This window comes from Callospermophilus lateralis, chromosome 6 (genome assembly GCF_048772815.1).
Source record: "Callospermophilus lateralis isolate mCalLat2 chromosome 6, mCalLat2.hap1, whole genome shotgun sequence".
NCBI classification, from domain to species: domain Eukaryota; kingdom Metazoa; phylum Chordata; class Mammalia; order Rodentia; family Sciuridae; genus Callospermophilus; species Callospermophilus lateralis.
Genome location: NC_135310.1, coordinates 103329076 through 103356258, shown reverse-complemented (window position 1 = coordinate 103356258; position 27183 = coordinate 103329076). Strand labels below are relative to the sequence as shown.

Below are 27183 nucleotides of genomic sequence, written 5' to 3'. Positions count from 1 at the left end.
TTCATGATATTTTGCTGAGGATAAATCAAAGAATGACTTGGATATAGCTCAGTTGGTAGAAAGCTTGCCTCACATGCACAAGGCCCTGGGTTCAATTCCCAGCACACACACACACACACACACACACACACACACAAAAGTGACTTTAAAAATGTCTTGAACAGGAAAAACATTATAAAAAGTGTAAAATGTTGTTAGACGCGTCACTAAAACAAGGGAAAATTTCTAGGAATCAACAGACCAAAATTAGGCCTGTCTCGGAATAGTGAGATGAGGTGGGTGGAACCCCTATAGTAACATTAATACAGCCCATCTCCGCAGGATTGGATCCGATTCTTTTCTTCAAAAAATACAGACTGCTCTGTAACAGCAAAACCGATTCGATTGGTTAACTGATGGTCCTACTACTTAAGCGTATTTTTCTCATGGGAAAATAGAGCATTGTGGGTGAGGGGCAAGTCGGGTCACTGGTGCCAGGACCTAATGGAGTTCTCTATATGGAAGATGGGTTGGTAGAAGTGGGTTTCTTGTCCTGATGGTGTAAGATGTGGTTTGTGTGATGAGCCTTGCACGGGTGTGTTTGCAAAGGCCTTCGTGATGTATTACAGCATGATTTATTTCATGGGCATGACCCTCAATGCTCACAACAGGGCGGTGAAAGAATGAAGGCCAGGATTTAAATCAGTCTTGAAATGGCAGCTTAAGTTTGTTGTTTCCCCTCCCGAGAGATTTGGAAAACAGCCCCCTGGGATGGGTTCCTGGAAAGAATCTTAAGTGCGGTTGGCTGGTCCTATCCTCAACCCACGGATTGTTGTTGTTGTTGTTGTTGTTTCCTTGCAAAGGTGGTTACAAGAGTCTGAGCCCCCAGTGGTAGGAAGCAGCGTCAGTCAACTTCCTTGGCAGCAGTGGCGGCTGCAGTCGGGTGTGCGCTGGGGCTGAGCTGGGCTGCGCTGGGCTGCGCATCCCGCCCCGGGGCCGAGAAGGGGCGGAGCCAGCGCTGGCAGATCTCCTCCTCCCGGCCGCTCCCCCATGCTGAGTCCTAGGCAGTCAGTCGCCTGCTGGAGGCTGGTAACCGGGAGCTGAGCTGGGAGTGCAGGCTGGACACGGCCCGGCTGCGCGCACCCGATAGCCGCCGCCCCTGCGGGTGAGTCCCGCCGCGGAAGGCGAAGAGCGGCCAGGGCTGGGGATCAGGAGGGGATGCTGAAGAGCCTCGGGCCTGAGTTCAGGAGGCGGGGACTGCAGGATCGCGCCATTGGGGAGCTACAGGACTAGAGGCTGAAGGGGGGTCCAGAACCGCAATGTTGGGGAACCCGAACCCGGGGCGAGGGTTAGGACGCCGGTGTTGGAGAGTTTCAGTAACCGAACCTGGAAGGCAGAATACCGGGCAAGACTGTGGTGTTGGGGAGCCCGGAGCTCGGAAAGGCTGGGGTGGGCGGGGGGTCGTCTGTGATATTTGGGAGCTACGGAGCCGGAGTCCTGAGAACTGGGGATGGGGTAGGTGTCAGGATCGCGACACGCGGAAGATTGGGAGGGCGGAACGAGGGGCGCCCTGCCGGCATTCTTGGGGCGCCCTCCGCAGGGCTGAGGGGAACTGAACCTGAGAAGGGAGTGCCCGGAGAAGAAGAACGGGATGGGATGGGGGACTCGAGGGAGGGAGCCCTGGAAAGAGCCGGGTTGGGCGGTGCGTGTAGCTTCTTGCTGGAAATATGGGGGTTCTTCTCCGAGAAGATGGAAGTGATGGGTGCAAAGATCGGAGCTGTGTTGAGAATTGGGGGCGGCTGGTTTATGGGCGGGGTGGTGGGTGGGGTTGGAGGGTGGAGAATGCCGCGGCTGGGTGTCGGAAGTGGCTAGTGGGGCTGGGACCCAGGGAACCTGTCAGCCATGAGAAAGCAGTCTTCCCCTGGAACCTGGTCGTTGACACCTCGAGAGGGCATCTGCTAGAGAGAGGAAGAATGGGTAACTCCAGAGAGAGAAGAGTAGGGACCCAACGCTCTCAGACCTCCGGGAGTTACCTGTGGGCTCCCTGGTGTGAGGACCTGGAGGCGGCCAGAGCATCACAGCTTGCTGTGTAGCTGCGTGGCCCCTGGTACTGATGGACAGGAGGAAGGCCAAGGAGACCTGCGATCCGGATTGGGCTGTTTATCTTGCTCTAAATTGCACCCTATATTTCTGACCTGGCTTAAAAATTATTTTGTCCAGGGACCCGATCAGAAGAGTCTGTGCTAGAAATAATAGTTACGGAGTGAGATTTCAAATAAACAGATAATATCTATAGTATGTGTACCTTAGGCGTAACTCATATAATAAAGGTGTGTGTAATTTTTAGATACACACACTACTTGCTCCTCTGCTTCCTCAGAGGCTGTTTTGGAGCAAAAACTGGAGGAGACTGACAACACACACACACACACACACACACACACAACAGCCCACAAATGCACTACATTCCACAGCCCAGTAAACACGAGGAGTATTGTAGTTTGGGATTGTTTGTGTCAGTGAAGCTTTTCTTTACTGCAGTTAATAGGAAGTTGCCTGTATGGAAGGTCGACTGCCCTTGACTGCCCTGTACCCATCAGCCACAGCCTGTACCCATCCCTGAGCCGCTATACCCTCGGCCAAGTCAACTGAAACGGAGCCAGACTGCTTGGCCTTAGCACTTAATGGGATGGGGTAACCAAGTGTGTATATAAAAACGATCAGATGGCAGAGCTTGATCTGATAGTTTATTTTTTTATTTTCTGTTGTCTTGGGTGCACAACTCCCTTCAATTATTTAAATAATGTTTGACTAACTTTTATTAATATATCGTATATTGCTAATTATGTATTGTAATTAGTTTATTTGCTCTAACAGCTACTCAGGAAGACCCAGGGTCTGTGAATCCTATTAAGTGGATTTATTCATTGCAAGATACCTAGGTTTGGGACAGAGAAAAGGTGTTCCTTCCTCTCTTCCTTCTGTGCTATGTGTATAGGTCCATCTTCTGACACACACTGAGACTGATTAACTTTTTAGGAGGAGTGTTTTGGGCACTAGCATTTGTTGCTGGTTCTGATCTCCTCAGCTTCTTCATAAAAAGGAAATCTCCTCAGTAATTATGCAAGTTAAAGGGAAAGGGAAGTATTCATTTTGCAAGTATCATTTTAAGACAAGTTTTGTTTCATTAAGGAGGTATATGTGTTATTAAGTGGTCAGAATCTTGCACCAAAAATCTGCATTATCATTGCAGCAGCATATTTATTCACTTGGGCATAAAGCTGGCTGATGCTTCCAATTCTTTATCCAAATGTTAAAATAAATATGCCAGTATTTATACATTCAGATGAGTATTTCTCCCTTTCAGATGTCTCCTCTTGGCAAACCACGTACTAATCTTGGTGATGCTGTCATTGCTGGGAATAATTTTGGAGCTCCTGCTTTGTAGTTGCCTTCTGAGTTTGCAGCACATTTACCGAATTGCCTCAGTGATGGTCAACCTTCTTCAGTTGGGAAGGAGCCAAACACCTAGTGGGTCAACTTGGGCTTCTGGGGTAGAAAATTGAGGTTATAGCATAAAGTGTGCCTATTAAAATAATGAAAATTCTCACGAAGGGCTGGTAATTCTAAAAGGTATATGTTTTCAGAATGGGAAAAATAATTACTCCAAAGTACAATCCTCACTTGGGTATTTATGCTCTAGTATGTGTGAGAATAAAACCTGGTTGTATCAGTTGATTGTTATACCTTATAGCATATTGGGCTAGAGGAAATAAACCTTTCTTTTCCCCTTCTTGATATTCTTTGCTAGGCAGTTTCCATTACTGCATATTTTCAGAAAGCAAAACAAATAAGAGACTTGTTTTCTCACACACAAAAAAGATACTCAGAAAGCCACTTATTCCAAGTAATGCCTTGTGATTGAGTCTTCATATGAAAGAATTTTACAGAAGCAAGTGGAAGAGAATGATTTCTGAAAATTCCTTTCAACTTTAGGATTCTAGGCCATGCAACATGAGAAATTAACTAAACATGCAGCTTTTCTTCTATTTCCATAAATTCTACCCCCCTTTTTAGATTTTATGTCATAAATTTTCAGGCAGTCATGGCTTAAATCTGATCTAGCTATGGTCTTGGACAAGTTGTTTCACTTCTTTCAGCCTCAGTTTTCTTATCTTAAAAAGAAGTTACTAATAGTTATGTGTCTCATGGGGTTATGATAAAGATTAAATAAGATTTATACATGTAGAATACCTAGCTTGGTGCCTGACACATAATGAATGCATTGAGGATTTATTTTTATTATTAAAATTATTTATTAGTAGCTTTATATAAACATTTCTTTGAATCCATGTAAAAACTTATAATTTTTCAAGTAACGATTTTCCTTTTATCTGAGTTGTAACAACTGAACATGTACATGAGAATATTTTGTTTTTACCCTCTTATCATCTTAGGAGTATTTAAAGGACAACCTTAAAAACAACCAGTTAGTTACTTTATTTTGAATCCTTATGTTTTAAAAATGAATATACCAGTTAGGACTGTGCATTACAGTTTGGTGTGGTAGTTAAAATCTGAAGGAAAAAGGAGCTTTAAAGCCTCTGCTATAATTTTTTCTCTGATCCAATGAAAATATTTTTCTAATGAAATACTTATCATTCTCTTGCCATGTATTGAAAAGGATGATTCCAGTAAACATCCCTTTAGTTAAAACATGAGTTTGCTATACTTTGTTTTTTTAAAGGACATGGAAGAATGGCTTGGCACTAAATTCTCAGCTCTTTTGTAAATCTTGGTGTGAATTTTTTTCAAATTTATGTATTTTATTTAATATATAGATATGTTAGCAAGATGAAAAACAATTTTATGCTAATTTTAATCAGATGTTAAGGGATTGCTATGAAATAGGTTGTGTTTCATGAAATACTCAACGTTTTATGAGAGTTCCCTGGGGTTTAGCAAGGGAGACACAAGACACAGGCTTTGACCTCCAGAAGTTCACATAATGTGCTCTCTCATGACTGTACATTGTTAGCCAAAGGTTTTTCTCCTAATGGCTTATAGGGCTAAGCATTACTATGGATTTCACTGTAAGTTCTTTTCTTTCAATTTCCTGGAGAAGTCTAAACAGGTAGATCTCTCAAGAGTGTTCATATTTTTAAAAAATATTTATTTTTTAGTTGTACACAACACCTTTATTTTGTTTATTTATTTTTATGTGGTGCTGAGGATCCAACCCAGGGCCTCATACGTGCTAGATGAGCGCTCTACCGCTGAGCCACAGCCCTAGCCCCCGAGAGTATTAATATTTTTGAGGTTGATTAACTCTTTTAGGATGAGATCTCTGTGTATCTAGATGCTACGAAAGGAAGTGATATCTATGAAAGTACTTACTGAATTGTAACTCTAGCAATACTTTCCTGGAGGGTTGTGTATGGTTCTTGCTTTCTCTTCTTAATGATGACTTATGTACTTGTCAAGTAAGGAACATAATATACAGGGTGGTTTATCCCATCACAGTGGTTCTTCATGAAGAGAGAGGTTGATCTTGTCCACTCCCTGGAGATTTCTAGTAATGTCTGGAGACATTTTTTATTGTTATAACTGGAGTAGGAGGGATGTTATTGGCATCTAATGCTGCTAGGCGTCCTAGAAAGCACAGGACAGCCCCTAACAATAAAGAACACTCTGGTCAGTGGTGTGGAGAAACTCTGGCCTAGAACCTGGGATTTGGGGTGAGGATTAACCTGTGCTAGCACCCTGGCACCCAGGTATTGACTATACTATCTAGATGAATTATTCAACCTGAACATCTATAACATGCACATCTGCAGAGATATTGTGAAATTAAATGATAGGGTTTATGAAGTGCTGAACACATTGGAGGTCCTTACTATTATGACTGGTTTGTAGATCTGGGTTAAGACCTAGGGACTATGCTTCAAACAGACATAGCTTTTTTTTTTTTTTTTTTAACTCATTGTATACAGAAAGAAGCCAAGTTTCTTGATCCATCCATGTGTCCAAAGGTAGGGCAGAGGAATATACTTCTTGTTCCTTTTGCATTCTGGCCCAGGTTCTACCAACAGCTAGATATAGTCTGCAGGTCACACCAACCAAATGAACAGGACAGTTCTTCAGACTTGTCTTGTGTAGAGGAAAGATGAACCCAGGATGAAGTTCTCTGTTTCCATCTGGGCTACACCTGGAAGAAGGAGACAGCCAGGCTATGGAACTCCTTCTCACTGAGCTTATCTCCCAGACTACAGAAGGCTCTTCTCAGATCCCTGTCTACTCTTGGTCTGAGCTTCCTCTGCTGTGTGAGCAGGCAAGGAGGACTGGCAGTTTCTCTCAGTTTTTCTTTAGCTCCTTGTATTGAGCACAGAATTCTTGCAGGGGATCTCCTTACTTTTAACAAAATATTCCAATCCACGTTTGTTTTTGTTTTGCATGGCATTATCCTGCCATCTGAGAGGGGAAAGCCCAGATTCCATTTTAATCTCCATTTCTTTCTATTTTTCCTCACCACCCTGGAGCCATATGAGTGAGTAATCAATTCACAATAACATGCTGATCTTCAGGACAGAGATGGGGGTGGAGGTGAGGCAAATTCCAGGCCACAGAGTGTTTAGCAGACTGAGACTAAATAACAGTGGTTACTTGGCTGTGAGCTAGAAACCATTAGAGCTGTATAATAGGATAACCTGAGGCTGCCCCAACTCCACCTCAAACCACTGATTCAGTCTCAGTGGGTAGGGCCTGGGCATCAGATTTTTTAAGTGCATCATTTTTAAGTGCATCATTCATCAGATGATTCTGATGCCCATTGAAAGTTTAAGGACAAAAACCACTGCCTTCTGAAATTAAGGACCAGCATTTAAAAAGGAGAGAAAAGAGAATAGAATTTAAAATATCAAAATAAAGCATTGTTTTGTTAAGCTTTTGCTTTAGTGATAGGTGTATACTGGCTTGCTTTTGATGAGGTATAGTGTAAAGAAGTTTTAAAAAAACATTGTTTTAGAGTTTTACCAGTGTTTAATTAATATTGATAAATTTACCTTGTTCAGTACATCTGTGTGTTTATCTGCAGGACAGTTTTCAAAGTGTTTTCATATATCTTGTCAATTATATCTTTGCTACCATCCTATGAGACATCAAGAGCAGATACCATCATATTTATTTTTATTTTTATTTTTTTGCAGATGATGAATTTACAGCTTGAAGTTGGAGAGGGTAAGAAATTTGTCAAAGTCATAAGAGAAAATGGCAAAAACAGGGGCTGGGGTTGTGGCCCAGTGGTAGAGTGCTTGCCTAGCATGCATGAGGCACTGGGTTCGATTCTTAGCTCCGCATATAAATAAATAAAACAAAGGTCCATTGGCAACTATAAAAATTATTTAAAAAATTATTAAAAAGAAAATGGAAAAAACAGGAACTTGAACCCAGGGCTTCTGATGACTGCTACAGGGCTCTGTCCATCATATCTTTCCGCCTCTTCTGATTTAGCAGACTCTATGAGAAAGAATGGAGCTACAAGTAGAATATGAGTCTGGATTCAGCATTACAAGATAATTACTATTAACTGAGCATTTATCAGTGTCAGGAAATGTATTTATATTACTTTATTTAATTCTCAGAACAACCCTGTGAAATACATATATTATTAGTCCCATCTCACAGATGAGGAAACTGATATGCAGAGAGTTGTGACTTACCCAAAGAGTAGAGTAGACTTTACTCAAATAAAATTCTCAATTGCTTTAGTACTAGCATGTTGGCATTTCTCTAGATTTAAGATTCCTGGTCTTATCAGACACAATGGTATACACTTGTCCCAGGGAGGTTGAGGCAGGAGGATTGCGAGTTTAAGACCTATCTCAGCAACTTAGTGAGGCCCTAAACAACTTAGTAAGACCCTGTCTCACTATTATTAAATAATAATAATAATAATAATAATAATAATAATAATAATAAATGGGCTTGGGAGGTAGCTCTGGGGTAAAGTACCTGGGGGTTCAATCTCTAGTACAATAAAACAAAAGACTCCTTGTTTCTTTTTTTTTTTAATATTTATTTTTTGTAGTCGTATTTGGACACAATAACTTTATTTTATTTATTTATATTTGGTGCTGAGGATTGAACCCAGGGACTTGAACATGTGATGTGAGCGCTCTACCACTGAGCCATATCCTCAGCCCCAAGACTCCTTGGTTCTTAAGGAGGAAGAAAATGGCCCTACTACCTGAAGCTTTCATTCAGCTTTCCTTGTGTGTCTGGAGTCTTCTACCCTCCAGTGATTGAGAGAGAGAACCCCTCTGTTACTCAGACCTATTTTGTGACACTTGTCCATGCTGTTTGTGATACCTAATGCTGTGAATCATTGAAATTCATGCTGTGACTTGGGTAGACCTAGCTGAAGAGAAACCTGAACACTAACCCTTGTGTGAGTGATATCTTGGTAGACTTGCCTGTGGTCTCGGAATCAGAGGATACCTTTTCATTCATTTATTTATCAAATACTGAAGCCAGCAGGTGCAAGGGTCTATGCTAAACACGGGGAAGAAATGATAAGCAAAAGTATAATCCCTGCTGTATGGAGGTTACAGTTTGGAGGTGGGTTTTAAAGATGATACTTTGCTTCAAAAAATGGGTGGAGAAAGTAAATATCATGACTTTTTAATGCTTGTATGCAGGACTAACACTACCAGGGCAAAGCAAATCTCAAGTCCTATGTAAGTTGGAGGGCATCAGTTAATTACCTGCTCAGAAGCTTATAGTGGATGAGTTAGACTTCATGTGATCTCATGTAAATTTAAAAAATGTCCCTTCCTAAAAGGTGGGGAGTCTTCTTGCTGCATTAGGTCAACTGAGTTAGATGATCAGGTTGAACTGAGCCATGGTTGAAGGGAGATTTTCTTCTCTGCAGGTCTGAGAAAGTACCATAAGCTTCAATAGTCTATTCTTAGACTATTCTTAGACTATCCCTACTTTCCTGTGTGTGGAGAATTCAATACCACATCAGAGAAGTATTTGTGGAATGAACAAATTAATGATAATTATGATGATTTTTAATGTATAATAGAGGTAATAGATGACATCAAGATTTTAAGAAGAGTATATAAGGTTTACTTCCCTTTGTAGAGAACCCAAAGACCATTAAAGTCTTTGCTAAGGGATTTCCAGCTTTATTATTTATACTTCTCCCATCCATTGACATGCTTAGCAATATATAGAGAGTGACATTCAACAAACATTTCATAATAAAAACAATAGTCTTGCTGGACTTGAATTGGATCATATTTTTCTCTTTATTTTTTTACTTCTTATAATTTTCTTTCAGTTTAAAAGATAATGTCACAAGACATTTACAGGACATTTATATGTCTTATGCTATGTGATTCATACATAGGATAGGATATATGTACTGATGGTTATAACATAGTTATCCATATATCACAGCTCTATGGAGAAGTCAGTGCACCTGCATCAAAATTTTGTCACATGAAATAGAAGGAAAATATTGAACTGTTTCTAATTATGTGGCAATCCATCTCATGGCCTGGAGAACCTTGGGGTCTAAATACTAATCAAATTCCAAAAGTGATAATAATACATCTATACATAAAGACTCCCAGAGACATAGAATAATTACTATGTTTTCAGCAATTACTATGTTCCAGTTATTATACAATGTACTTTACTTGCTTTATCTTTAATCCCTGCAAAGACCTTGGGAGGGTTTGCAAATGAGAAAACAGAGATGAAGTGGCCAACCCAAGGCTAAGAGAGTTAGTGTCAGAGCTGGAATGGCAAATTCCTTGTTTGTGAGGGCCCATGGAATAGAGTTTGGGAATCCTGATTTAATAAAGGGCTCCCTTAATATCTAGCCTGGGATTAGTTAGGAGGAGATTAGTTCTATCTGTCCAGCTCATTACCCTAAGAAATTTCAGAAGTTGGGGCTGACTCTGAATTGTTATCCCCGAACCTACTGGAGGCATAAACCTAGGATTTAGAGTGGGTTCGTTAAAAATTTTTTTTCATTATTTCATATACCTACATGTGTATGTGTGGCAAATTGCTAACAGATCATGAAAATTAAGAAGTGTTTTTCTTTGGGCTGGGGTGATAGCTCAGATTGGAGTCGCCCACCAGCTCATCTACAGCTAACTTGTGATTGTGTGTGTCTGTGAAAAATATGGGGTAGCTGGGCACGTTGGTGCACACCTGTAATCCCAGCAGCTCAAGAGGCTGAGACAGGAGGATCTCGAGTTCAAAGCCAGCTTCAGCAAAAAAAGCAAGGTATTAAGCAACTCAGTGAGACCCTGTCTCTAAAAAAAATACAAAATAGGGCTGGGAATGTGGCTCAGTGGTTAAGTGCCCTTGAGTTCAATACTCTGTAATACCACCCCCCCTGCCAAAATGGGCTAATAAATACTTAATGAATGTGGTTGATTTAGTAAACTTCCAAAGCATAGAGAACTAATAACAACTTTTTATTCTTATTTTTGATGGTGAAAGTTTGGGCACTCATGGATGGCCTTGAGTGACCGTGAAGTTCTCAGTGTATCTTACCTTTCCGCCTCATGCTGGTGACCCATGCATGTCTCTAGAGAGGCAGGCTAGTCTCATGATGCCCATGTGACCTGGGAACAATGTCTTTAAAACCCTTCCTGATCTATAACAGATTCTATTTATTGAGCACATGTTGTGTGCTAAGAGTTTTACTGTAGTCTTTCTCTTGCTCTCTCTCTTCTCTCTCACACTATAGAAACTTTCAAACAGACAGAAGTGGACAGAATGGTATAATAAGCCCCTAGGTGCTCATCCTCCCACTTCAGTAATTATCAATCCATGGCCAACTTCTTTTGTGCATACCTTACCTCCAGGTTATTTTGAAGCTAATCTTAGATATAGTATTTGTGAATATTTGAGAATCTGATTCTAAAAGATAAGGGCTCTTCTTATAATTTCTTACACTTCAAAACAATCCCATTGATGAGGTACCATTTTCATCTCTGTTTTACAGATGAGGACCATGAGACACAAAGAGGTTAAGTGACTTGCCCAGGTCACCCGACTTGTAAGTGGCAGAGACAACATGCACACCCAAACTGCCTAACTCCAGAGCCTGTCCTTTGTCATATGGTTGTCACTGGATCCCTTCTGCTGTAGCTAATCCTCAAACTATAGAACTGGATCCTGAGACTATAAGCAAACTCCCAGGGACATGACTATTGATTTCCACGAATTCAGCTACCCCACCATTGCTGCAAATTGGGTCTTAGGTACAAAGGCACCGAATGACTATGAAAAGCCTGAGTGGTCATCTCCAGGAATGAAAAGACTAGCTTGAAAGAATAATGGATTCTATTTAGGCAGGAAAACTGACAAAGCCGTTAAGCCATTATTTTTACATTGTTTGAATAATGTTGGAGAAATAATCCACAGTGAAAAAGGACTCAGTAGAAAATGTGACTGTCATTGGGTGACAGCTACTAGGGAGCTAGAAAGCTTTTTTTGAAATGAATTATTCTTTGGTTTGCTCTTTTGGCAGAAGGAATCAAAATCTCCCCACTGAGTCTTTTCAGTTTGTTTCTAGCACAGCTAATTGTGTTTACTTGCCTCCAGAACCACGTGCCTGCCTCTTCTCCCTTGCCTTTTCTTGAGGTCTCTCGCCTGCTGTGTACTGCTTTTACTGCCAAAAATGTTCTTCTCACCTGGGAGCCATTTGGTTGACAACACCAAGAATACATTGGGAGCTTAATTCTGCCTCCCCGGAGATCTGAGATCTTGGGAGCCCCTGGCACCCAAGCTTGCTATGAAGAGAAGAGTGAGAGTAAAATTAGATAATCTATGAAAGTAAGCATGTCTTTTGTTTTACATCCATCCACTTCAGCCATCAAATGTTAAAAACAGAGCAGAGAGCAAGTAAATACTATCTATTGATTGGTCAAAAGAGTTTTGCTAGTTCCAGTTCAAGAAACTGATTTTTCCATTTTTTTTCTTTTCCAAACAAATATCACATTGACTTTTCTGCTTAATGCTTTTCTGTCTCATTGGAATCACTGAAATTTGCTTGATTCTTAAGCCTCGGTTTCCTTTCCTTCCCTCTCTCCAGCCCAGTCCCATCACAGAAGCCATGTAACTTCTGGAGAACTACTTGTCTCTTTCTTCATTCTTTTACCTGTTGAGCACTAAGGTATAGTACTTGTCACGGTGCAATTGAGGAAGAACCCAGAAATTCCACCTTTGTCCCTTCATGGGAATATGCCAACACAGACCTCTCAGATGGTGTTCTTTTCATGGACCATGTATTTTCCTTAACATTTGCTGCTGCAAATATTTTTAGGTTTTCTTTATTGATACTTCTGCTTAAAAAAAAAAAAAGTCTAGTGGGAAAAACAGTGGAACACAAGCTCTCTATAGTATTTACTCAGGGATGGCAAGTTATGGCTCAGTGCCACAGCTCTCTCTTGAGCCTGGCCTCCCTTAAAGAGCCTGTGTTAGACATTCCCTCTGAGCTCCTGTCCAGGCCAGAATGCCCCTCAATACATTATTCCAAGGTTATCATTGAGCAATAAGGGTTGACATGAATGATGAAATATATTTGCCATTTCCTAAATAAGTGGTCTGGAAAGCTCTTCCCATACTGAAATTCTGTGAGCCTTTCGCCTGTGATCACAGTAGGTCTCTAAATGGTTCTCTTCTTGACTAAGAATCAGATCAAAGGAAGGGGAAATGTTATCACTCAAAAATGCCAAACTATTTCTGGGAAGCAGGTGACAAGAGAAAATGTTTTAAACACTGATGGTTATTAGAGGATTTGGAGGTCAAACTCTTCCTTTTGCCTCATAGTAGGCCCTACATTGAGTTTGTTTGTTGGCTGGTAAGCCAGTAAGACTAAATAAAGTCATTCTTATTTTGGGAGAAAAGGAATATTTAATGTGGTGGTCACAGGAAATAAAAGGAAATCAAAACCAGAGCCTATCCTTAATGAGTTCCTAATCTGGTATTAGGTGTTGTATTGAGCTGAATTTAGATTCATTGTAGTGAATGAATCCACTTGATATCTCCACTCAGCTATAACCATAACCCTAGTTTTAACTAACTCATTCTCAATTCACATAATTCTCTTTATTTTTGAAGAAATATGAAGGTATTAGGAATAACAGAACTTCCTTGACAGAAGATGTTTTAATGTTCATGACTATGTTATACTTAATGTATTGGGTAGTAAGAATGGCTTAGGGGAAACCAGAGTCACCAGAAATAATTTCCAGTTGATAAACTGTGCAGGCAGAAGCTGCACAGTCTGTTCCAGGCCTGCCTGTCTCTAGAAAGATTGACAGAGGATGCCATGCTGTCGTCTGCCTGGTTAAGATCAGGCCATGTGTGCACCAGTGTTTTTCTTTTGTTGTTTGACTAACAGCACATTCTTTTAAAGGAAAAATCAAACCCAGGCACTGTTTTTGAATGGTCTGATTTGACAGCAAGAATGGACAGAGCTGTTTGTCCATTTTAGAAGTCTCAACTCTATATTGGGGGTTGGGGAAGGGAGGAGTGAAAACCCCATATAGATCTGGCAATGCATTATACTGACCAAGTATTTTAAGGGTAGTTTTTAAAAATCAGGTGAGATTTAGACTCCCCCACTCCCCAGTAAAGATATACTTTTACCATATTAATTTTATCTAAAACTCATACTTCAGAAGAAATCACTTCTTGCTTACTGTTATTACTTTTTGCATTTTTTCGGATGTCACATAAAAAGAGGCTAAAAATAATTATTTGCTTGTCTTTTGGGAATGTTGAAGTAACTGAATTCCCTGGAGAGACGAGTGGCGGGTGAGGCTAAAAGAGCGAGTTGGTTGGTGAATGCAACTTTTCAGTAGATATGACGATTCTTTGTCAAAGAGAGTGCTGTGGTGATGGAAATGAAACTGCAAATGCTGACCTTGAATTTTCTGGTAACACAGAGTGCTTGTCTCTTCCTAGCTCCAATGATCTGTGCATTTGCCCAAATAGCTTCTTGCTGGCATTGTATCCTTTGTTTGCTAAAGTCACATTGGAGGCTTTAAAATGTTTCCTTTTGGCTTTAAAATTATATCTGTGGTGGTGAGGGTGTACTGGGGATGGAACTCAGGGCCTCACTTATGCTAGGAAAGCACTGTACCACTGAGTTATATCCCAAACCCTTTTTAATTTTGAGACAGGGTCTCACTAAATTGCCTATACTGGTTTCAAGCTCAGTCACTTGAGTAGCTGGGAAATTAGGATTACAGGCATATACCACCACATCTGGCAAAATGTATCATATTTGTATGTTAATGTGATAGCAAAATAATATAATATTGTCTATAAAACAATAAACTTAATCCATTAAGTCCCTAGTTTTCAATTCTGCAAATATTCCAATGAAATTGACACAGGTGCATAACAATAGGTTGAAAATCATAATCTAGAGTTTAGATGCCCTTTATATATATTTTCAAGCACTCCATTCATTCACCTATTACATTCCTCAAAAAAACCCAGAATGTTAAGAATATAATAATTATTTCAACAATTACCATAAGTTGTATATTTGTTGCTCAATGTAAGTTTTTGTATGTATCCACATCTGGGATAATGGCACTTAATGAATTAAAACTCAAAAGTGACTCTTGCTGTACCTGTAATCATCCTAATACTTGCAGTTACATTCATCTTTTTCAATTTTAATTCAGAAATCCCAATTTGTGAGCCTTTATTATTTTTTTCATTTTACAGATGGCACTGCTGGTGCCAGAAGGATTGTGATTTATTTTTAAGTTGTGCTTCATTTAATTTCACAAGAATAGGACTTGGGACGTGTGCCTTCCATCCCAGTTTGCCTCTAAGATCAATTCAACTTCCAAGGAGAAAAAGCTGTCCATTTTTAATGGTGTTTATAATGTATGTGCCTTGTTGATATCAATGACTATATTTACTACACTATAGCTTTAATTAAACACAGTTTTCAATTAACTAACTTTTACTGACATATTCTGTTTCAAAGAAAAAACATCAAAGCAGGAAAATCAATTGCTGATAGAACTTTTAAGAGCAAGTTCCTAGTAAGATCCTAGACCCACCCAATCTTCTTGACTATTGATATCTCCATTAGCCAAGTTATAATGGAGATGAAGGATCTGGATGGTTCTATATTATCAAAATTGTATGCACTTACTCATTTTGGAAAGTGGACCCAGATATCTTAGAGTGGTTTCCAGTAAACCAGTTTGAAACAGAAAGTATTTCCCAAATAGCACAAAAGTTTAGGGCATAGGCTCTGGAGCCAGACTACCTGGGTACAGATTCTTAGGTCTATCCTCTTCTATCTGAGTGACCTTGGGCAATATACTTAACCTATTTCCTCATCTATATCATAGCTGAAAATGGTAAATCCTATTTCATCTACTTGCAAGGAATAAATAAGTTAACATAGGCAATGAACTTAGAACTTTTTATGGAGTAAGTGCTCAATATATGTGAATCAAGTCATAAAAGTAATTATTATCAACAGTTGGTCAAAAGGGAGTACCAGTTGGAGCAGAAGGAAAAATAAATCTCTGGTTTCTAGCTTGAATACCTGGATGTAGCAGTTTATTCAGGAACAAGGAACCTTACTAACAGAAGGAGGGTTAGTAAGGCAAGCTTGATTCTCTTTGGGAAATGTTCATTTTAAGATATCGTTGTTATAGCTGAGTGGGGATATCAAGTGGATATTGAATATACCCCATTCTATTACTAAGTTTTCTATGTATTTCATATTTTCTCTTTGATTTTCCTATAAATTTCTTGAGCTCTGCAAAAACACTAGATTCCACGTGTTTCAGGATTTCCACCTGATAGTAATGAACACAATAACTGTGCATGTAGTAGACTCTCAGAAAATATTTGTTAAAGGGACAATTGCTTTCTAAAAATTCTAAATTTCTTGTGTGAAGGTAACATAGGAACATAAATGTAAACATCCTAGAATCAAAGCCGTAGAAACCAGGAAAGGAAAGGATGGTATACTTTCATGGGGTTTTCTTTTACCCATTCACTCATTCTTACAAGAAATCTATACTAAGCACTTGCTGTATACCAAGCATTGTTTTAAGTGCAGGAGATACACAGTGAACAAAACAAAGATGCCTGTGTTAATGGGACCTATATTCTGGACCAGTAGTGAGGCTAGGAAGAACAGACAACATAATAACTGACAACATACTAAATAAAAATAATAAATTAACACCATAACCATTACAATGGCTACTATTTAAAAAAAGAATAGAAAATAAGAGATGAGGATAAGGATGTGGGTAAATTGGAATATTTATACATTATTGGTGGAATAAAAAAAAAGATTGTAGCTGCTATACAAAACAATATAGCAGTTCCTCAAAAAATTAAAAATGGAATTACCATATGATCCAGTAGTCCTGCTTCTGAGTATGTATGGATGCAGAGAACTGAAGGCAGACCCTTGGAGAGATATTTATACAACCATGTTCATAGCAGCATTAAGCACAATAGCCAAAAGGTGTAATTCAATTTTCCATTAACAAATGAATAAATAACAAAATGTGGTATATGCATATAATGGAATTTTATTGGGTCTTTAAAAAGATAGAAATTCTCTATATAAAGAGCACAAGAATTCAATACTAAAAAAATTAATAACTCATTTAATAAATGAGCCAATGAAATAAACAGACATTTTCAAAAGGAGAAGTATTCTTGACCAACAATTATATGAAAGAAAGTTCAATATCTTTAGCCATCAGGGAAATGCAATCCAAAACTATTACTGAGGTTCTATTTTACCCCAGTAAGAATGGAACTCATCAAAGATACGCATAACAATAAATGCTGGAAAGGGTGCAAGGAAAAGGAAAACTTATACTCTGTTAGTGGGAATGTACAGTTACTTTGGAAATCAGTGGGGAAGTTTCTCCCAAAATTGCAAATGGAACTATCTAATGATCCAGCTATACTAATCTTTAGCAGCTATCCAAAAAAAATAAAGTTAGGGCTGGGGTTGTAGCTCAGTAGTAGACCTATTGCCTAGCACTTGTGAGGCACTGGGTTTGATTCTCAGCACCACATATAAATAAATAATGAATAAATAAACTAATTGATTAATTAATTAAAGGTCTATCAACAACTAAAAATATATTAAAAAGATAAAGTTAACATGCAATCTTATGTTTATAGCAGCACAATTCACAATAGCCAAGTTATGGAACCATCTGGGTATTCATCAACTGTAAAGAATGGAATTTTTTTTTTAAAAAAAAGAATTTTGTCAGGGCTGAAGTCGTGGCTCAGCGGTAGAGCACTCACCTAGCACGAGGTGCTTGGCGAGGTGCTTGGTTTGATTCTCAGCACCACATAAAAATAAAAACAAATAAAAATAAAGTATTGTGTCCAACTACAAGTAGAAACATTTTTTAAAAGAAGGAATTATGTCCTTTTCAGGAAAATGAATGGTACTTAATAGCATTATTTTAAGTAGAATAAACCAGACTCAGAAAGATACATTTTCTCTCATATGTGAAAGCTAGAAAGAACAAAGGGAAAAAAGAGTGTCATGAAAATAGAAGGGGGACCATAAGGGCCGAGGAAGGGAGTCATGGAGAAGGAGGAGGAGTGGGCAAGGATGGTTCTGGGGAGCAAAATTGGTCAAATTATGCCATATGTATGTACATATGCCACAATGAAACCCACTATTCTGTATAATTAAAATATATCATTTAAGCAAAATTTTTAAAAAGATAGAAATTCTGAATTATGCTACAACATGCATGAATTGGGATGGGGAATGAAACGTCACCCTAGACTAGAAGTCCTCAGAGTAGTTCAGTTCTTAGAGATGAAAAGTAGAATGGTACTTGCCTGGGGCTGGGCTGGGGCTGGGGGAAGAAGGAGTCATTGTTTAATGTGGATAGAGTTTCCGTTTTGCAGAATGGGGGTTCTGTTGGTTGCTTAACAACATGAATGTACCTGACACTACTGAACTGTACACTTAGAATGATTACAATGGTAAATTTCATGTTATGTATATTTCAACAAAATAAAAGTGTGAGAAAGAAAATAATATATTGTCACAAAGCCATAAGTACCATGTAAAACCAAGTAGAGCAGGGTAGGGACCTCTGGAATGCCAGGGAGAGTATAAATGCAGCATTAAATCAAGAGGGTGGTTGGGAAGCTGCTTTGAAAAGGTGAGATTTGAGCAAGGACTGCAAGGAACTGCTGGTTTCTTCACTTGCTGTTATAGTCTGTGTCTAAATATTCCAGAGACCATTGTGGGTGGCAATGTCCTGGATCCAGTGGTGTCTATCTGTATAGGTGGCGGGCAGCTGATGTAGAAACTCTGGACATAGGTATTTCAACTTAACTGGAAAAACAAGCCAGGTACTCTGGTAGCAGGCATTTGTACAGATTATAATCAGATGTCATCTGAGACTTGAGGTTGTGTTACTGTAAGGATACATGGTTTTTCATTTATGTGGCACTTTCTAAAAACAAACTGTAACCTAGAAGCAAAAAGCAGGAATTTTATTTTTTAGTTATTCCTAAATTTTCATGTTGTTCTTTAGCCTGAGGAGTCTTGGTTCCTTGGGAGCTGAGAAAACATTCATTTCCAATATGAATTTTAAACTCCTTTATAAGAGTAGGATTTTCAAAGCGTCAGCTGACCTTCCTGTCAACTCAACTAGGGAGGGCAGCTCAAATGTATACTTATTTCAGTTGCTCTCTATCTGGTAGATCATATGGCATGGAATTGTGAGCCACTTATAAAAATCCTGTGACCTGGACCTGTTGTATTATGAATTTATGAGGCTGGTATAAACAGGTATCAAGTTGCCATCATTTAAGCTAATACTTTGTACTCCTGAAAAAATTGAAAGAGGCTTGTAGCACTGAATGATTTAGCTGATTTTTCTAAATGTAATTTTTAACCCCACTTTTTCAGTGGGGTAAAAAGAAGAGTGAACATAAATCTCTACTTTGGAATTAGGAATAAGTCTCCCCTCCCCCTCCTCTTTTTGAACTTGAAGAGAACTGACATCTATGGATGGACATGCACCTTCATCTTATCATTCTATTCCCTGATCAAGGATCTGAAGTCACACCAGCTGCCATTCACAACACACATGGTTGTTTGCAACTCTTTCCAGGCTAAAGTAGTAAAATAATTACTAAGGTCACAGAGACTAGGTGGGGGAAATAGGAACTGGTGCTCTATATAATTTTTTTCCTTCACTATGGCAATAATCATTGGTTTACTGAAAAAACAGCACCAGTCTCAAAAATTGCCTCTCATTCCAGTTTTTAGTAATGTATTTGCCCAATGTTTGATTTCTTTTAGTTCTATATGAAATTCTTTTTTTTTCCCTTTTGTTGGTGCTGGAATTGAACCTGGAGCTTTGTGTATGCTAAGCATACACTTTACCACTGCGGCATATCCCCAGCTCTGAACAAAATGCTTATAAAATTATTGGCATAAATACAGTATCTTAAGTACTAAGATAACAATAACAGAAGAAGAATATTTTCCTTGATTTTTATGCATAGGGAGCTGCCTATAGTCATTTAGCCCCAAATGAGCTCAGGGAACTCCCTGTACTTCTAGTTTCTCCCAAAATACAGTGTTGATGATAGAGAGACAAGCATTTCTTTATCCTCGTGCTGAAATGATATAATATGGGAGTGTAGTAGCTACTAGGTATACATGATTGTCAGCATTTATCTCATTAGAAAGTGGTAGCAGTACTTAGTAACAAAAGAAGGAAAGTTTAGTGGATTCAATACACATTCATTGAGAATCTATTCTAGGCAAACATCTGTACCAGGCTCTAAGTGGGGAGGAGAGGGAATTTAATATCATGCAGCATAGTACTTGTCCATAAGAAGTTTATGGCCGGCTATGGACCCACACGACTGCAGGACAAGTTTGTATATGACAGCATAATCTAATTGATACAAACTGAAGGTTGTGGGATAATGGAAGGAGGAAGGTATTGCTTTGGCTTGGTGAACTGGAAAACTTGGAAGAACCAGCATATTAGAAGTGACTTCAGAGATGGATAACATTTTCTGAGGCAGAAATAGGGAGGAAATCATTCCAGTTAAAGAGAACAACCTGGGCAAAGACCTAAACAGGAATCCTTTTCTAGCATGCAGCTAGAAGTTATTTACTATGACACTGCAGCTTTGTCATAGTAAATAACTAGAAGCAATCTCCATATCTAGTCACAAGAGGATGGACAAAAACCTTGTGGAACATTCACACAATGGAAAATATTTAGCAGAGAAAGTAAATCAAATAGAGAATCATGTAGCAATTCATCTGGAAAAAAAACCAAAACATATAGTAAGTGAAAGAAAGAAGGTTACAGATTGTTGGGTATAAAGCTTATATAAAGGTTAAAATACTCAAAGGTTAAATTATCCAAGGTTAAAATGTTGTTCATGGATATATAATATTATTACATCATTATATGTAGATATATAATCTTCTAATTTCATGTAAAAACGGTGGGAATGAGAATGACACAAATCAGTGATAGTGACTGCTTCTAAGGAGGAAGAGAAGGGATGCTAGTTTCAGTTGTATCTGTTTTATAGACAGAGATAGATAGGCAGATAGATACATATGCATTTGTATGTACATATACATGTATATTTTAAAATATGAAGTAAATATGACATTTTAAGATTTGACAAATTGTTGTATTATTCTTTACATTCTTCCATACATTTGAAATATTTCATAAATTTTAAATGAAGGAGAAAGTCATAGTGCATGTTCAGGAAGGAAAATGGTGTAGATCAGTGGTTTTTTTTAACAAGACCCTTGTTAAAAAAAATATTGTTTTAGGAACCAGGAATTTTCTTACCATGTGGGGTGTTTGTACCCTGACATGTTCTGTTCTATTCACTTTCTCTTTGTCCTGCATGAAATCAAGCAGGGTGATGCCTGCAGATACAGATTAGGAACAGTTCGTGGGGGGCTTTGAATGCCACGCTCAGGAATAGGAGCTTTAGTTGGCAGAGGGGAGAGGGCTGCCAGTGGCTTTAAGGCATGTTATTTTCTGAGCTGAACTTAGCCAAATCAAATTTGATAGAACTAGGGCTAAAGGTTGGAAGATTCAAGATCAGCTAGGAGGTTATCACCATGAGTGTAACTGGACCAGTTCCAAGTCTGTAGGGGAAGTGAAAAGAAAGAACACGTTTGAGAAATGCTGGGTTTAAAAATAAGGAAGAGATTTAATAACTGGGTTAAGGGAAGGAGGAGGGATTTCAAGGCTTGGTGACTAGAAGATTGGTCCTACCAGTAACGAAAAGAAGTATTGTAGAAGTTTGGTTTTAAAATGCGATGTGTAAGGTGCTGATGGGGACATCCAGATGGCTATACTGAAGTCTCAGTTGAGGTTCAAAGGCATGAAATCATAATGGTCCTATAATATGTTATGACTTCCCATAGCACTACACTGTACCTCCTGAGGAAAACAATGAGATTAGGTGTAATCAAGGTGGGGCTAGGCAAGTGGACCCAGCAAATGGATAGGGGATAAAGGGCGAGAAGCGCTGGCTAGGGCAGAAATGAAATAGCTGGCAGGGGTCAGGTTTGTGACGGGATGTCCCTGGGGCTGAGTGAGGTGAGTGGACTAGGAAAGAAGAAGGGCTAGAGGACTAGAGGCAATGAAGAACCCAAAGAGAGTATCCAGCAGGTATGAGGAAATATACAGGTGGAAATCAGGAGTGCTGCAATCAGGGAACAAGAATTTCAAACTGGAGATCTTGGAGTTAAAGTAATTCTGGGTTATAAGTGATCACTACCTTTGTAGAAAATATGAGCAGGCAGGTGGATGGTTATGATATAATGGAGATGGAAAGCTGTAGCTGTGTAATAGTTCTCAGTTATTGATCTGAACTGTGTAAATCGACTTTTTAAATGAAACTCCTCTGTGCAATAACTGATGATAATTTTAACCAGATCAATTAACTACTGATTTATAAATCACTACTTCAAATTGTGGAAAAGGACATCCTGGGAAATGGAATGCAGCCTTCAGGAGTACCTATAGGAGAACCTGCATAGGATATCCTGGTAAAGGAGACTCTGGCTGGTGCTCTTGGTGCACTGCCTCTTTCCATGTAGTTCTTCCTTTTCATTCGTGGTTGATGGACTTTCTTTTTACCGAGACTTAGCCAACTGGACTCTTGGTACAGAGGAGTCAGAGGAGTGGGTTAGGCCCCTACACATTATTGCTGATTTGATTTAAGGCTTTGAATAGGTCATTTCTCATTTTCCCAATCAGGTAACACAAACTAGTTTTTTGTTTGTTTGTTTGTTTATTTGTTGTGTTTTGTTTTTTAACTGGGGAATTGACCTCAGAGCCTTGCATATGTTAGGTAAGTTCTCTACCACTTAGCTACATCCCAAACCCTTTTTAAAATTTTTATTTTGAGACAGGTTCTCCATAAGTTGCCCAAGCTGGCTTAGAATTTGCAATCCTCCTGCCTCTGCTTTCTCAATAGCTGGGATTTGTTTGCCTGACCACAAACACATTTTAAAAAATATTTGAATAATTTTCTTGTATAACTCAGGGACTTTCTTATGCAACTCAGTGAATTTAATGTAATGTCTATAGTCAATTACAGCATAATGCTAAGAGGGCAACCATAGAATAGTTGTGAATGTTTATGTTCTCCTCCCCCAAATTCATAGGTTGAAATCCTAACTCCCATGTGAGGGTGTTAGGAGGCGGGGCCTTTGGGAGGTCATTAGGACCCTCAGTGAATGGGATTACTGCCCTTGTAAAGGAGACTCTGAGGAGCTCCCTTATCCCTTTTGCCACTGAGGTTAGAAAACAGCCATGTAGGACCAAAAGGAAATCCTCACCAGACAGAATCTGCCAGTGCCTTGATCTTAGACTTCTCAACCCCCAGAACTCTGAGAAATAAATTTCTGTTGTTTATAAGCCATCTAGTCTTTGGTATTTTGTTACAGCATTCTGAGTGGACTAAGACAGGGTTTAACAGGATGTTATTAATTATGCTTGAGACTGTTGCTGAACTTCAGAGGAGAGATTCTATTTAAGCCAAATTTGAGAGAAGCAGGTATTGCCAGGAACAGTGGGTATAGTAGCACTGGTGATATCAAGTGAGTGGCTTGTTCAGGAAATCAGGACAGTCTGTTCTGCCTTTTTCTATGCAACAAGAATAGGAAATTAGGTCTCTTGACTCTGCTCCATGTTAATTTACATTATTTTTTGCTGCCAGGTCTCTCCATTTCTTGAATCTTTGCATAGGCATTCTTGAGCACAAAAGTACCAATGGTTGGAGGTGACAAACCCCAAAACAAGCTGGTGATTATATATCTAGTTAGCCATGTAAGTATTGTTATGGCTACCTACCAAGAAGATGAGCCACAGAGATAAACAATGTCCAATTCAAATGTGGTTTCCTTTTGATAAGTACCCCACATTTTTATTATTTAAGATTCCATTGGTTTTTATCTTGAGAATCAAGCAAAGGATAATCTTATTTCACTTTGTTTTTGAATAAGTATTATCAGTTGAGGAATTCTGGGACACCTTTACTCTGAGAGTTTGCTGATAAGAAAGGATGAGTAAGTTAGTATCACTGTCTCAAGGAGCTTGCAAATCAATAGAAGAAACAAGGTTCTTTATACACAGAGTAATGAGATAATGTGTGCATTAGTATTCTACCTACCAAAGCATGTGGAATAGGTGGGTAATGTGGGGGGAGAGGGAGAAATCAAAATTGCTATGAAGTAGGTTTCTTGGTGATTTGGGGATGAATTAGATATCTCAGGGATATATAGACACTGAGAATGAAGTGATATGCTTGAATTTGTAGCAAATAAAATGGTCACATCTGGGGACCATCAGGGGAGTGTACTGTATCAGCTGCTGAAAGGTTAACATTAACCTTAATGGTGCTAGAGAACACAGCAATCTTTATGTGGTGCTCCAGTCTCCAGCTTCATTTGTTATCCAATTCTTCTGCTATGGAAAAGACATTTCCAAGATTGATTCCCAGCCAGTGGCAATCAGTCTTGGAAATATCCTCCCTTCAGGGTTCACCTGGGTTGAACTCAGATCCTAGCAGGTTTGCATATCAGTGGAAGCTTCCTGATAGAACTAGATCACCTAGTGAAAACGATAGTAACACTCATTTGTAAAGTCCATAGAGACTCCTGTCTCTAGACTTTAATTAGGAAGAGTTTCAGGCAGTAGTTTACCTTTGCCTAAGCAAGAAGTCTTGGAAGAAAAATTATTCTTGCCCAGTCGACCTATTGATTGGCCTTCAATAGCTCAATGTATTCTTCTAATTTGTTTCTACTTCCTCTGAATTCTCCCATCTGATGGATTAAACACAATATTTTTTGTTCCGTTGGGGAGGTACATGCTGTCTGTAAGGATGCATTTAGAAATGGTACTAGCTCAAGTGAGATTAGCTGAGATAGGGAGGTGAAGGAAGTGACAGTAGAGAATAGTCAGGAATTCTAGTTAGAGGATTCCATTTGGAGAAAGAGAAAAAGGCACTCAGAGGAATTATGCTGTGCTCATCTTCCCCCAGGGGCACAGCAGGAAATTAAGGTTGTCTTTTCTTTCTCCTCTTATGAATATTGTAGAGAGAGATAGAAGAAAAGATTCAGAGGTGGAAAGGTCACTGAGCTCAGAGGTGACCCACATTCTTGAATATCTGTAGTACACCAGCATACCTCACCTTTTTTATAGGCTGGTTCAGTCTTCCCATGAACCCACATGGTCATGGATTGATTTGCTGCTAGGGCCATTTGGGTTTGTGTGATATCTTTTGACAATATTGTGCATACAAGCTTTTCCAATCTAAGAGAACAAGATGGCTACATTAAGAGAGGTGGTATATTTTTCCCACTTAAACCTCCCATGATCATTTGCTTACATAATAGCAAATATAATCAGGTCATACCTAACAATTTTATTAATATGGAATGCAAACTAGTCAAGTTCAAAATCCACAGAATAAAATGCAAATATGTATGTATCCCTTTATAATGCTGGTGTGTTTTTTGAGGAATAGAAGTATATTGGTGATATCTATTTCACCAATTTTTGGATATTTATGTCAAATATTCCTATTGGCAGAATAAAAATAGCCTTATTTTTCCAGTTACAAAAGTAAACATCTATTGTTAAAAAATATATAATGATCATATCCATATCAGAAGAAAAATAAAATTCCTGATGATCCCACCACTTAGTAACAGCAGTATTGTTTTGATTATATGCACATCTATAATTTTTCTATGCCATATTTGTACGTTTATAAAAATAGGAAACATACTTTTAATTTGCTTTTTCCTTATAACAATGTCTTTCCTTCATTTATTTAACAATTTTTTGAGCATGTATAATGTGCCAGTCAATATTCTAAATATAGGGGAGAATACAGTGAAAATAAGCCAAACACACATGTATCATGTGCATCACACTATAAGTGTAAATAGACTATATAATTATTTTAATAAGCACATAGTATTCTGTTGTATAGATTCATCATTATTTATTCAATCAAATCTTCCTTTTAGAATGTCAAGGTACTGTATTAAGTTTTCTTAAATATAAGAGGAAGTATGCATTGACCTTTGGTGAATTCTAAACCATGTTAAATTATGTCTGCTAATAATAGGATTCAGCTGGTAGTGTTACTCTGTAAAATATGACTTTATAAACAGTGATATGATTCTTGGCAGATGTGGCTAAAAAGATCAGTCAGTGTGGGCCTAGCAGTCTCTCATTTGATGGATGACTGTGGAGATCCTGGAGGCGTCTGAGAGTTGTTTCCAACTCTACCTCTGTCTCAAAGGCTGCTCTCAAAGCATGGTTCCATTCCTTATAAATGGGCACCATGTTGTCATTTTTGACTGCTGTTCCTTCTCAGCCATTTATGGTTATGCAGTGATGTGTGAAGCTGGCCTTCTGGGGATTCTGGAAGCATTTCTCCTCCCCTCTTTGATGGGAATTGCTGTTCTTTTGTTCTCTAGCCAAAAACCAGCAGGCCACCTTCTTGCCATCTGTGTGAGTCCTGCACACAGTGACATGAGGTGATGTCACAGAATCTGTTTGTTAATGATTTGAGCACACTGTTTGATGTTCAGTACAAAGCAAAACATAGCCCAAGAAAATTATAAACTTTTACAGTATTAGAGCTTGTACAGCCTCTGTTTGTGGACAAGGATACTGAGGTTTAGAGAAGTTCAATAAATTGCCTCAAGTCTCATAGTTACTGAATTTGGTTAGAATTTCTGATTTCTCATCACACGCTCATTCCAGGGGATCAGCTATTCCAAGTTTGTGGTAGTTTCATATAGGATCCTTATAACAAGTCGGGGAACACATTGCATTGGAGCCTTTCTATGTGGCCTTCAGTTAAATGTCTTCTGTACCAAACCATGCCAGTTTCCCAAATATGGAATTTTTATTTAATTCTCTACTTTGTTAATCTGGGAAAGGCTTTTAGATAACATGCAATGTGTATAACAAAATTCAGTGATTATTCTCAATTTCAGTGTGCTTTCCATTAGATGTCCAATGTGACCTCCATCTTTAGGCATATGATTGGAACACCTCACTGCTACAGTTTTGCAAAGGCAGCTCCAGCGAACTGAATGTTAAGATGAAAGAAAACCAGCAGGTTTCTGATCACATTTATCTGGGTCATGGACTGACTTGGATTGACTGGTAGATTCTACTCAGATCTTGTGAAAGTCACATTTTCTTCTTTTGGAGAGCACTGAAATCTGATTTTCAAAGAAACTCAGTGGCAAAGGACTGAGACGCTTTGCAATAACATGCTACCACACATGACTGAATCAGTCAGGGTCACTCCAGGTGAATTGGGCTGGCTACTAAATAACCACACAGAGGCAGAAAATATCTTTTGGGGGGTTCAGTGACAGCTCCTCCACCTCAGCTCCCACAAAGGAGGCAAGAGAGGCAGGCAAAGGAGAGAGAGCTCACCTGAGACCCTCCTATTTATTGGGGAGAAGCCATTCATATAATATTCTACCCAAACAAGGCAAGGGGTCAGGTTTCGGAGGGTTGAGTCTTGTCTGGTGATGTCTTGATCAGCAGTTTGACTGACATCTTGGAAAGTCACACCCATATC

At 39.0% G+C, this 27183-nt stretch overlaps 1 protein-coding gene across 2 annotated transcripts in view; it reads left to right on the top strand.

Annotated features, from left to right (window-relative positions):
- The first annotated feature begins 1084 nt into the window (after positions 1-1084).
- The window catches only part of Paqr8 (progestin and adipoQ receptor family member 8), a 49507-nt gene continuing 23408 nt past the window's right edge, over positions 1085-27183 (top strand). Inside the window, exons 1-2 of one of the 2 annotated variants that reach the window (XM_076860087.2) lie at positions 1096-1144; positions 7185-7215. The gene's annotated coding sequence lies outside the window, so the exon portion shown is untranslated. Of the gene's footprint in view, positions 1145-7184; positions 7216-27183 lie in introns of both variants that reach the window. The other variant, XM_076860088.2, reaches the window with a different exon arrangement.